Raw genomic sequence first — 10,695 nt, 5'->3', positions numbered from 1 at the left:
CTCACCTTACCACTGAAACAATTCAAGACAATTACTATTTAGGTGAAAAAAAATACACTCGTTTGAAATTTGGAACAAGTGTAAAACTACATTTTAAAAAATAAAAATGCATGAAAACCCATTTTTTTTACATTTCAGAAAGTCAATATTAACCCTCATTTCACAGTAGTTTGAAAAAAAATAGTAACTCACTTATCTCACCTTGGATGGTCCACACGAGTAGAGTTGTGTAAAGCTTTCCTTCTTTTCCTGATCACTTTTGTATGTACATTAAGCCAGATGTGTCTACCCTACAGCAGCACATTAACTGGGCACATTCTGTACAGACTGTGGTTTCAGCAAGTTTTACCTTATTGATCAACATTAATGAAATTACACACTTTCAACTTATTTCTTTTAAGTTATCTTTACCAACAAGAGGATTCTGTTAAACCATCAATACCCACATGTATGGAGGCAGTCTGTTTAAAGATTATCACAGATTTAAATCTGTTCACTGCTACTTTTCCTTCTCCACTAACTATGGGCATGCGTCTTTTATCTTTATCAATATGTTTATTGTCTTTATGAAAAAAAATAACCTTTATAGAAAACTGCTTTAGCTTTCAGCAGCCCTTTCCTGAGCTCTGAGGAACTTGCCTTCTTTTGAGCAAGTCTTTCTTCTGGGCAAGAGATATATTGGGACGATTCCACCTCTTCTTCTTCACTTCTCTCTTGGGCTTCTTCTCATAGACTGGATTCTCTCGGATAGAAGCATGAGCTTTCTTACACATCTCCTCCATGCCTTTAAGTCAGGACTGTCTTAAATTCGATGGTGGCCCTGGTTGAATATCAGGTCCCTAGACAAATCCAGGAGAAGTGAGGCTTGGTCTCCTCAACCTCAACCCCCAAAGCTGGGTGGTGGCCGTGGCGCACAACCTTAATCCCAGCAGAAGCAGACGGATCTCTGATTTCCAAGCCAGCCTGGTCTACAACATGAGTTCCAGGATAGCCAAGGCTACTCAGCAAAACCTTATCACACAAATCAAAAAGTTAAGTCTCTTATAAAGCAGCCAAAAAAAAAAAAAAAAAAAAAAGGCTGTACTGTGACAGAATGGGCACCTCAGTAGCTTCTGAGGTTGGTACACTGCTGTCACCCCAATTACTCTAACAAACATTTTTAGGCTTTTTTAACCTAAACATAATCCAGATTTTCATTTTGAAAAACCAACATTTTCTTGTATTTTTCTTATCTTTCTCTTTTCTTTCTAACTAAGTGCATTGGTCAGTTGTCCCTTTCTAAATCACTCCCTGTAATGTAGAAGAAATGATACAGGTGTTCCTAGCATAACTCAAGGTTAAAGAAAATTCTCCTGGACACAAAATAGACTGTTCTATTTCAGCTCAATTGTGAATTTCACATCCCGTGAGAAACACACACACACACACACACACACACACACACACACACACACACACACACACACACACAGCAGCAGCAGCAGCAGCAGCAGCAGCAGCAGCAGCAGCAGCAGCAGCAGCAGCATGTAAAGAAATTTATTCCTTGAGAAGGTGCTACATGTTTTATTTTTGTAGGTTTTCTCTAACAGCAGAAATCATTGATGCAATGCTTCATGACTACCTAAAGTCCATCTGGATTGTATAAGCTATTGAGAGTATATTCAAAGGCATTATGAATTGTCACAGCTCTCCATTACTTTTAAAGTATTTTACATTGTGGTTATTTTGTAGACAATAAAATCAGTTGATCTATTTCTTCTGCCATTTGTTAGAAACTCTAAAAAAGGATCAAAGTCTGTGACCTAATCCATTTTAATATATAAATAAAAGTTTGCATACTAAGACATACCTTTCATGACATAATATATAAAAAATGAGAATAATTAACTATTATGAAACACCTGCTACTCTATTAGTCTGTTTACTTTTAACTGCACTCTCCAAGACAGACATGAAGGTACAACAGAAATGTCGTTTTCTGCTAAACTTTGCTTCAGTTTCTCCCTCTGCATCACTACTTAATTATTAACATTTCTGTGCTTGTTCTTGTCTTCTTCTTCTTGTAGATCCTTTAGTATTGGAGAAAATATGTCATATACCATAGAAAATTAAAGAAAAATTCACTGAAGACAAATTTAATAATTTAATTTCACCTCACCAAAAAAAAAAAAAAAAAAAAAAAAAAGTCAAATAAAGCTACCACCTAACAGCAGTGGAGTTACCCAAAGACCCAAAATCCTTAGTAATTTGTAGTCATAAATTGTCTTTCAGAGTTATAAGACTAAAAGGGGTTTCTCATATGGTCTCTGGTTGTAGTATTTGTTCTGAATTGTCAGAAATTCTATTTGTTTCCTTGCTCAGCACTGACATGAAGTTGATGGTTTCAAGGTTTTGTCATTGTCCCATAGCATTTTTCCTTATCAGCATGTGGCAGGTTGTGACCATTTAAGGAAAAACTTCTTTACTGGTTTATCAACCTTATTTTCATAGCTTCTTATTTCGCACTGTCAAAATGTATTACGTACATAAAAAAGTGCAGTCATCTGTGCCAGGCAATTGTAAATAGAATTGTATTTTAAGTGATACGGCAAACGAAATTGACCTTGGTAAGCCTCCTGAATTGTCAGGAATACAGCCAATTCTTCAATTTGAGTTTTGTTTACAGAATGCAAGTGTTAAGCTTTAAAAAAATGCACTGTTTTAGGTAGAGAAGGTCACAGCTATTTCTTAATCATAATTCCAAGTGAGCCCCCTTCAGCAAATGGCAGCTCGGTATTTTATTTGAATTAAATATCTAGAATCTTTTCTTTCTTTCATTGCATATGATGGCAATCTTAAAGTTTTATTCTCTTGAAGCAGTGGCATTATGAAGGATTAAGCTGGATATGTAAATTCATTGCTCACCTCTAGAGGCTCCAAAAGAACACATGTATAGTGGAGCCTCAATGTCTAATGAGCTTTAAACTTTTTAATTTTCTTCTTCTTCTTCTTCTTCTTCTTCTTCTTCTTCTTCTTCTTCTTCTTCTTCTTCTTCTTCTTCTTCTTCTTCTTCTTCTTCTTCTTCTTCTTCTTCTTCTCTCTCTCTCTCTGTCTCTCTCTGTCTCTCTCCCCTCCTTCCTTCCTTTCTCTCGTTCTCTCCTTCCTTCCTTTTCTTCTTTTCTTTCCTTCCTTCCTTCCTTCCTTCCTTCCTTCCTTCCTTCCTTCCTTCCTTCCTTCCTTCCTTCCTCTTGTGATCTTGTGTATACTTAAGTGAGCTATAATTGGAAAAAATGAACTAATTTCTATCATTATTTTATTTTTAACTATTTCATATATGTATGTAACATATTTTTGGTCACTAACAAATGTCCCACTTCCCTTCCTATCTCTTCTTAACAATTCCCTCCCCTCCTTTTTTTTTTTTGTTCATTTATTGTATTTTATGACCCAGTGAGTTTATCCAGGGCTACAGAAAGGCACAGTGTGGAGATGTTCTGTTACATGGACAAATGGCCAGTGCTACACCACTGAAAACAAAGACATTCGGTCAAATGCCAGTGGGTTCCCAAAGAGAGGTTAGGTACCCACAAGCCCCTTCCACATCCATGACTGAAGGATCACAAGCCTAACCTTGCGCAGGTCTGTGTTGGTAATGACAGCTGCTTCAAGTCCAGGAAAGCAATAGGCTTGTCTTACCAAGAGGACAAAGTGCCACAACTCTTCTCTCCATCTTCTAGCTCTTACACTCTTTCCACCATCACTGCCAGGATATTCCCTGAGTCTTAGAAGCAGTAATGTGGCTGCCTCATGGTGGGGGTGCTTAACTTTCTTAGACATGAAAATGATCATGTACTAATTCATAAACCAGTAGTATCCTGGTGAAAGTAATAACTGAGAGAAGCCTAGAAAAGAGATACCCTACCAAGATGAGACCTATGAACTCTCTTTGTGTTGGAACATGCACAGTAAAGATCATAAAACATCGCATAAGAAAATGGCAGCCAGCAGAGCAAAGACAAAATAAAGGCATTAACAGTAAAAAATAAGTGACTTTGATCCCAAACTTTGCAGTATTCGCTGAGGCTTGGAGAGTCAGAGGTCCAGCCATAGGACACCAAGCAGGGGAGTCCTAGGGATTAACAGCCTGGTATCCTCTCTACAGTGCTGCAGATGAAAGCATTCATTTTTACCATATTCAAAATAAGGTTCTCTAAAGCAAAAACTTGACTGAATACTGCCAGTATAAAGAATATTAATAAGTCTGCAAAGTACAGGGTTCTGTGAGCTAAACAGTCAAAACAGATATAGGGAACTGGAAAACCAGACAAACACCACCTTATTGGCTCAGTCTTTTACATAGTTGCCATTTAACTTAAAGGTTTCAAACTGAAGCTTGAGATGCACGCACACACACACACACACACACACACACACACACACACACAAACACACACAAGAGAGGGAGATAGAGGGAGAGAGGAGAGAGAGAGAGAGAGAGAGAGAGAGAGAGAGAGAGAGAGAGAGAGAGAGAGAGAGAGAGAGAGAGAGAGAATGAGCAGGATTTGTGTTTAGAAATGAGCGGAAGTTCTGCTGGCTATATCTCATCATTGGGAAAATATGTTATAGAAAACTCAGGTATATGTATAAGACTACAGCTAAAAGGGTGTGGTAAAGACTGAGGACAGAGATTCCAATTCAGGTCCATCATTATAAACAGAGTAAACAAACCTTCATAAAGATGGGGTGTGCAAGATGATATTTTTTTCTCAAATTATATAAAATATTTTAGTGATAGCATTACCTGTACAAGTTTTAATAAAGAATAAACAACTTAGATTCAAACACTTCATAACTTTAAAAAATAGTTGTATGTCTTTAAATATGCTATTTAAATATCAGATTTCCTGATTTTAAGATAGATAAGGTTGCAAAATAAGATTGACTAAGAAGACAAAACATATTACCACTTCTATGAAAAATATTTAAAGTATAATGTAGCACTTAAAACCCTCAGATTTCACTTCCTCCATATATTGTTTCTAAGAAGTTGACTGTTCCAGGCTTTCAATTTGATTTAACAGTTACATAAACTACAGGTATATATGTTGTTGTTAGCTACTGTACTTCCTTTTATTAATACATTTTCTACCACTCTTGTGTTTTTTTTTATTACTTTCTGAAGACAATTTAACTATAACTCTGGCTAAGGGAAATATTTAGAATTTCATTCTTATATGCTAGCAATCAATGTCTAAGTTCTTACTTGAAACCAAATCATTGTAACTAATTTATCCATTTCTACCAGCTTGAGAAATATGTCTATATGCATTTAGCCTTGGAATGGTAATGATTTAGAATCAGAAGTATCTTACCGAAATATTATCTACTGCAATTCTGTGCAATTCCATTTGCATAGGCAAGAAAACCAGTTTTCACATTACAGTAATTTGTCATTCAACACATAATGACGGGGTCTAAGACTGAATGATTTTGTAGAGACTGACAACGTTTTTGGAAATGAAAAGTTTTATACCTTTAATATTATACTGAATGCATAGTATAGCAATATAACTATTTCAGAACATATGTATAAATATATCTGTTTTAGAACCTTCTGTTTAATAAAAAGTAAGGATAATCTATTCATGTATATAAGTCAACATATACAATTCTTATCTATTAAAGTCAACTTTCCAGGAAACAGTAACAAATTCATATCTTGCTTGGGCAACTTTATCTTAACTTCCAGGTTATAATCTATCGCTGTGTGGAGGTCAGAGAAGCAAGGGCTTAAGACACTCAGTCATCTCTCATTCTTTGTCAAGAGCAGATTGAGAACAAATGTATGCATGATTAGTGTTCAGCTAGCATTCTCTACCCTGACACAGTCCAAGTACCAGAATAATGGCACTCACTTTCAGTCTCCATCCTTCCATGTCAGTTTTCAACCTGACGGTCAGCATCACTTTAGAAGTCAAAAGACCCTTTAACATGGGTCGCATCTCTGATACCCTGCACATTAGATATCTATTTTATAATTCACACTAGTAGCAAAAGTACAGTCATGAAATAGCAATGAAAATAATTTTATGGCTGGGCATCACCACAACAAAAGGAAGTATATTAAAGGATCACAGACTTAAGAAGGTTGAGAACCACTGGTCTAGACAATGACAATCCTCTACAGATGTGCCCACAGGTCAGTCTGATCTAGACAATCCCCCATTGTGACAGCCTTTTCAGGAGATTCTTGACTGCAGTGAGTTCACAAATAAACAGAAGAATCATATACACTAACCTAGTGTTTGTAGTGAAGGTATTTTATTGTGTGTGCCATCCAGTTACTGGATTTTACATATAACGTATAAACCTAAGTAATGTGGGTAACTGTAAACCCACTTATTGAAGGGTTTGGAACAAAGGCAATTTTACCATGGAAATGCTGTATCTTGTCCTTAATGTATGGTCCCTGTAACTTTTCTGCCTACCCTCAGGCCTGTTGGGTGTTTCCTTGTTAGCCTGAGGTTTATGTGGGTCTAATACATAGGAGCAAATTTTCATCTAACACAAATATTGAAATAACAGAAAAAGGTGGATGTATATCACTGTTTATTTGCCTGGAGAACCCTCCTACAGAGCATAGCTATGAACTCAACTTAGACAACATCTGACAACTATTGTACTATCAATACCAATGTCGTTTTTCATATTAGTTAAAATATTTTGTATTCCATGACCAGAAAACATGATTGTTTTCAATGAAAACTTGGCTAAGATATTTGTAATCCCATCTCTTTATTGTGTGTGTTCTGGAAGAAGTGCTTAGATTCTCAGCCAGAGTTTGTGATTAGATCATGGTTTTCATAGAAATGTTAAGTTTATTCATTCACAAAGCAAGCGCCATTTGAAATATTCCTCTTAACATTGACCTACTTTTCATATCCGATCCTTTGAGTATAAGTATTTCCACTTCTATTGTACTGCCCAAACCTGCGCCAAGTTAAGAAAATAAGCCCTATAGTATGTCTCTCCAACACCTTGAAATATCTTAGTTTTTCCTGACTTGAACTGAAAAACATTTTGAAACAATAATATGTGTAAAGCGCCAGTAACTAAACCGGTTGCTTAATCCTCGGTGAGTGTGTGTTGACAAAAGCAAGCGGTTAAGTGTAACCATCTGTTGCTGAGTCAGCCCCTCTAGAGTCATCTACACTATTTATTTTCCACAGTCCATGAAAGCTCTACAAAATACTTTCAGATTTTCTGAGTTAATTTTCCCATTCAAAAAACAAAACGACAACTGAAGAAGCAAGTGAAGAATGGATGGACTTCACGCATCTTTCAGTGTCAGGAAGCCTGTGTGATGCAGTGGTCCGTCACAGCTGAGGATCATTCACAGCTGTCCCAGGAACGCAGGCTTCCAGGAAGCACCAAGCATTTGGGATGGATAAATTCACAGAGCCAAATCCTAGGCACTGAGCGAATTTCTGATCTCTGTACAACAAACTTATCACCACAATTTTACCAAATTAATCCAGTGTCTGTTTTATGAACATGAGTTAGCTGGATCTTTATTCAGGGTCTCCTAAGGTTACTGTTGAGTACTGGGCATAGAATATACTTTCTGCTCCTACAGAACTTCTATAGGATTCTGCCACATTCTTTTCCTGAAGCTGACAAACTTCTCTAATCCAGGATGGGAGACTCCATTTCTACTCTGTTGAAATCATCTCTTTTCTGAGATGGCCTAATCCCAGGATTGGCAACAATTGCCATGACCATATTTATTTGTTTTCATGAGCATGGGAATTGGGGAGGTGTCTACTTCATGTCCCACATGCACACAAGGAAATGATTTCAGACAGTCATGAATATCAGAAGTGGAGAACCATCAGCATCTGCCCTAGGGATTCTTGTCATACCCCTTCATTCCCCTCTCCTGTCCCCTCCCACCTAGTCCCTCCATCCCTCTGCAACTCTGGCTATTTTATTCCCCCTTCTAAGTGAGATTCAATTATCTTCACGTGGGCCTTCCTTCTTGTTTAGCTTTGTTGGGTATGCTGAGTGTAGCATGGTATCATGTACTTTATGTCAAATATCCACTTACCAGTGATTACATAAAATGCATAGCATTTAGGTCTCTGATACCAAACTCAGGATGATATTATCTAGTTCCATACATTTGCCTGCAAAATACATTACGCCCTTACTTCTCTTAGCTGAATACTATTCCGTTGTGTAAACAAAGCACATTTTTTTTTTTGTCCATTCTTCAGTTGAGGGGCATTTGGGGTGCTTCCAACCTCTGGATATTAATATAGCCGCTATAAACATAGTAGAGCACCTGCCCTTGAGATATGGTGGAGCATCTTTGGGTGTGTGCCTAGGAGCAGTATAGGTGGGTCTTCAGGTAGAACTATTTCCAACTTTCTGATAAACCACCAGATTGATTTCCAGAGTAGCTGAACAAGTTTGCAACCTCACCAGCAATGGAAGAGTGTTCCCCTTTCTCAGCATCCTCAACAGCATCTGCTGTCACTTGAGATTTTTATCTTAGCCATTCTGAAGGGTGTAAGATTGAATATCAGGGTTGGTTTCATTTGAATTTTCCTGATGACTGTGGGCTCATGAAATGATTTTGACAGTGTTCCTTCTGTTTCTATTTCATGGAATCGTTTGGGGAGTATTGTTATTATCTCTTCTTTGAAAGTCTGATACAATTCTGCCCTAAAACCATTTGGCTCAAGAGATTTTGATGAATACTTCTATTCCTTTATGGGTTATAGGACTGTTTAAATAGTTTTGTTTTATTTAAACAATTTTTATTAGATATTTTCTTCATTTACAATTGAAGTGCTGTTCCAAAAGTCCCCTATACCCTCCAACCCACCCTGCTCCCCAAACCACCCACTCCCACTTCTTGGCCCTGGGATTTCCCTCTACTAGGGCATAAAATCTTTGCAAGACCAAGGGGCCTCTCTTCACAATGATGGCCGATTAGGCCATATGCAGCTAGAGACACGAGCTTAGGGGGTACAGGTTAGTTCATATTGCTGGTCCTCCTATACGGATACAGACCCTTCAGCTCCTTGGGTACTTTCTCTAGCTCCTTCATTAGGGGACCTGTGTTTCATCAAGGACTGTGAGCATCCACTTCTGTCTCTGCCAGGCACTGGAATAGACTCAAAAGAGACAGCTATATCAGGGTCATGTCAGCAAAATCTTGTTAGCATATGCAATAGTGTCTGCGTTTGGTGGCTGATCATGGTATGGATCCTCGAGTTTGGCAGTCTCTGCATAGTCCTTCCTTCCATCTCAGCTCCAAACTTTGTCTCTGTAACTCCTTACATGGGTATTTTGTTCCCACTTCTAAGGAGGGATGAAGTATCCACAGTTTGGTCTTCCTTCTTCTTCAGTTTCATGTGTTTTGCAAATTGTATCTTGGATATTCTAAGTTTCTGGGCTAATATTCACTTATCAGTGAGTGCATGTCCTGTGAGTTCTTTTGTGTTTGGGTTACCTCACTCAGGATGATACCCTCCAGATCCATTCATTTTAAAAAAACTCATTGTTTTAAATTGCTGATTAGTACTCCATTGTGTAAATGTACTACATTTTCTGTATCAATTCCTCTGTTGAGGGACATCTGGGTTCTTTCCAGCTTCTGGCTATTATAAATAAGGCTGCTATGAACATATTGGAGCATGTGTTCTTTTTTTTTTTTTTCCATTTTTTATTAGATATTTAACTCATTTACATTTCCAATGCTATACCAAAAGTCCCCCATATCCACCCACCCCCACTCCCCTGCCCACCCACTCCCCCTTTTTGGCCCTGGTGTTCCCCTGTACTGGGGCATATAAAGTTTGCAAGTCCAATGGGCCTCTCTTTCCAGTGATGGCCGACTAGGCCATCTTTTGATATATATGCAGCTAGAGTCAAGAGCTCCGGGGTACTGGTTAGCTCATAATGTTGTTCCACCTATAGGGTTGCAGATCCCTTTAGCTCCTTGGCTACTTTCTCTAGCTCCTCCATTGGGAGCCCTATGATCCATCCATTAGCTGACTGTGAGCATCCACTTCTGTGTTTGCTGGGCCCCGGCATAGTCTCACAAGAGACAGCTACATCTGCGTCCTTTCAATAAAATCTTGCTAGTGTATGCAATGGTGTCAGCGTTTGGATGCTGATTATGGGGTGGATCCCTGGATATGGCAGTCTCTACATGGTCCATCCTTTCATCTCAGCTTCAAACTCCGTCTCTGTAACTCCTTCCATGGGTGTTTTGTTCCCAAATCTAAGGAGGGGCATAGTGTCCACACTTCAGTCTTCATTCTTCTTGAGTTTCATGTGTTTAGCAAATTATATCTTATATCTTGGGTATCCTAGGTTTGGGGCTAATATCCACTTATCAGTGAGTACATATTGTGTGAGTTCCTTTGTGAATGTGTTACCTCACTCAGGATGATGCCCTCCAGGTCCATCCATTTGGCTAGGAATTTCATAAATTCATTCTTTTTAATAGCTGAGTAGTACTCCATTGTGTAGATGTACCACATTTTCTGTATCCATTCCTCTGTTGAGGGGCATCTAGGTTCTTTCCAGCTTCTGGCTATTATAAATAAGGCTGCTATGAACATAGTGGAGCATGTGTCCTTCTTACCTGTTGGGGCATCTTCTGGATATATGCCCAGGAGAGGTATTGCTGGATCCTCCGGT

The 10,695-nt window shown here is 38.3% G+C and overlaps 1 non-coding gene across 1 annotated transcript; it reads right to left on the bottom strand.

Annotated features, from left to right (window-relative positions):
• Positions 1–1,076: 1,076 nt before the first annotated feature.
• Gm22480 lies at positions 1,077–1,204 on the bottom strand. The gene has a single exon (XR_003954763.1). It is a non-coding gene; the product is annotated as a small nucleolar RNA SNORA66 (small nucleolar RNA).
• Positions 1,205–10,695: the final 9,491 nt, after the last annotated feature.

This window comes from Mus musculus, chromosome 3 (assembly GCF_000001635.26).
Source record: "Mus musculus strain C57BL/6J chromosome 3, GRCm38.p6 C57BL/6J".
Classification (NCBI taxonomy): Eukaryota; Metazoa; Chordata; class Mammalia; order Rodentia; family Muridae; genus Mus; species Mus musculus.
Note: the sequence above shows the minus strand (reverse complement) of the source record. Positions and strands in the feature narration are given on the sequence as shown.